Raw genomic sequence first — 2915 nt, 5'->3', positions numbered from 1 at the left:
TCATATTATCACATCTAAAAATACTTCAAATACTAATTTTTGATATTTGATTCGTATGAATATGATCTAATCATATTATCATATCTAAAAATATTTCAAATACTAATTTTTGACTAATTTTGTTACTCAATTCGTATGAATATAATTTTAATCTGTACGTTGCCACATCTACTCAAATATTAATTTTTCAAAATATTCGTGTGAAAGGTACTAAACTATACCATATTTCTAAAAATAACCAGATACCGATTTTTTAAAAATTTTTTACGAATACTCGGCTCCTATATTCGCATGAAACCTAAATTTAAAAATACCAAATCCTTGAACTCCGATTATATCTAAAAATTTCCGATTATATCTAAAAATCACCAAAAAGTATCATCCATATATACTCACTAACATTTTTAACTTTTTTAATAAAATTTTCTTTTATAATAAAACTCTCTGCAATTAGAGCGATTTCGACGAAATGTCATAAGCTCTTCTCGTCTCTCCAATCTCAACGATGACGTTATTGGCGCATTTCCGCGTGGCCACGAGCGCAGCATCGGTCATCACAGGCTTAAACGACGCGTTCCAAGTGCAACAGTAAGCGTGTTACATAATACACGCTGATGTCAGAATATCAAGACGGCCACAGTGATAGCAATTTCAATTTATCACGCGACGTGTGGCCATTCGTCCTCCACACTCCTCCCTCCTCCCCTCCTTCCTCCTGCGTTCCTCTTTCTATTCTCAAGCTGGCATCCGTGTCTCGCCAATTGACGCAAATTAGGGGAAAGTCGCGTACATCCGCCATTAGAGCGGCGGGCAAAGACCTCCCCTCCCCTCCCCCTCCTCCTCTGCTTCTTCTTCTTCGGTGCACGAACATCCGTCGAACGCCTGTCTTGCACTTGCAACGCCGGATGCGCCCTAAGTGGTAGCAGCGTTTCGAGGATGCTGCGCTGTGCTTGATGTGCTCTAAATACGCTTGGCCGCTCGATCGAGGCGAATCGATGGGTTTGCCGATCGTATCCAAACCCTTTTATCCCTTGCGAACCGTCACACAGCCCCCTCCGATCTCTTTACCTCCTAATTCGCGGCTCAAAGAGAATATTTTCCCGTGAAACGTAAGTTGAATATCTGAATGGTATATTAATCGAGTGTTTCTTGGAATTTAATTTAATTTAATTTTTATTCGCGACGAAATATTGCGATTTAATTATTGCGATTGATTCGCTTAAACTTCGGATTCTAATGTTAAAATTTATCGAAGCAACAAGGGTAATGGGTAGGTGTATCGTATAGATATAAATTTAAAGGAATAATTTGGAAAATATATATATGAGAATAATGAAAAAAATGGCGAGAAAAATGTAAATTTGAGCGATTGAGAGGACGATGAAATTGAAAATCAACGTTCGTTTGTTTAATCTTTGAATCCCTCTTGTTGCACAATTTTTCGAAACGAGGGTCGAATGAATCGTGATCTAACCGCTTCACCAATCCTACAACGACCCACATTCTTTCTTTCATCCGGGAGGCTCGAGTAGAACGCGAGAGTAAACAGAAATTGAATCGTAAAAGGAAGCGTTCGTTGAACTTTCCCCCTCGTGGCGAACGCTGTAACTTCGTCAGCCTGTTTACCTCGTTACCCTCCACCACTTTTGCTTCCAAGAAATCATTTCGCGAGGCGAAATGAACCACCTCGCCCCGCCCCTCCTTCACGCGTTCGCATCAAACGGTTGCTTTATTCCTCTGCCAACGAGAGTCTAATGGGCCGTAAAATTAGCCGTGTCAAACTTTTCGAGCAAACTTATCTTCAACCTCGATACTCAACCTCGCGCGATAATAATTCCCAATTTCGAATCATTTTGGAAAAAATTAAGAAACAAGTCACGCTTCTGATGTCGAGTAAACGATTCTCGATTAGAAAACGAATATATAGAATATCGTTGGAATATTTCTAAATCGAAAGATTTCTGAAATAATTTCAAGCAATATTTTGCACGACTTTGCGTTCGAAACAACATGCCTCGAACAAAGTGAATATTATATTCATTTATTTGTTCATTGTTCGCGATACAATTTTTTATCGATAGAAAAATATTCGTTCAATTTTATGAACGCATTTTCTTCGAAGTATATTGTTTGGATTTGTTCGTGCTCGATCGGTAACCAGTAACCAACCGTCGCGACTCGACTAGGCTAGTATTTTTTGTTAATAGCTCGTTAACGAAAATTGTTTGAAATTACCTCGAGAATCTCGAGTTTACCAATCACATTCCAATATTTTTGGAACAACCTGTATAATGATATATGAATTGAATATTAATTAAATATTAATTGAATGGAACGTATAATGTTGAACTAATTGATTAATTTCAACATTATTAGATTTTATCTATAAATTATAGAAAAGAGTGAAGATTAATCGAATGATTCGAAAAATAAACATTCAGTTTCAGATTTTCTCCTCGTTAATAGAAATACCACGGAAAAAGATACGAAAGAAAGAGTAAGAGAGAGGGGGGGAAAAAAAGAAGAGAAAAGATGAAATTACGTGTACCATATCTTGAAACGCAGTCGTTCCCTCGACCTTTTCCACCAGACGCGGTCTGCGAGGAGAGTTTTTTTACGGTTTTTAAACTGCGATGAAAACATCATGTGCTACCGCTCGCGTTAATTAGACTCCCTTCTAACTCGAGAACAATTTTATGCGCACTCTGGCAAGTTTTTACTCCTTGGAAGATGAAAGAGAAACTAATGTTGCCCCTGTCTGAAATAGTTGTAGAGAGATATATAAAATTTCCACTCGTTTCTACAACTTTTTTTTTTTTCAAAGTTTATTATTTTATTCATCGTGGTAATTGCAATTAATCGATTATAAATCACCAATCGTGGGATAAACGTTGTAGAATGACGCAAGAATTTAC

General features: G+C 37.4%; 1 protein-coding gene and 1 long non-coding RNA gene across 2 annotated transcripts in view; one reads left to right on the top strand and one right to left on the bottom strand.

The window, feature by feature from the left end:
* The window catches only part of LOC116185292, a 4348-nt gene extending 1729 nt beyond the window's left edge, over positions 1-2619 (top strand). Inside the window, exon 3 of the long non-coding RNA XR_004150105.1 lies at positions 2608-2619. This is a non-coding gene — a long non-coding RNA (uncharacterized LOC116185292). The remainder of the gene's footprint in view (positions 1-2607) is intronic.
* Positions 1-2915, bottom strand: part of LOC102671800 (lateral signaling target protein 2 homolog) — a 59163-nt gene that overhangs the window by 28259 nt on the left and 27989 nt on the right. The window lies entirely within an intron of this gene.

This window comes from Apis dorsata, unplaced genomic scaffold (genome assembly GCF_000469605.1).
Source record: "Apis dorsata unplaced genomic scaffold, Apis dorsata 1.3 scaffold_150, whole genome shotgun sequence".
Classification (NCBI taxonomy): domain Eukaryota; kingdom Metazoa; phylum Arthropoda; class Insecta; order Hymenoptera; family Apidae; genus Apis; species Apis dorsata.
Note: the sequence above shows the minus strand (reverse complement) of the source record. Positions and strands in the feature narration are given on the sequence as shown.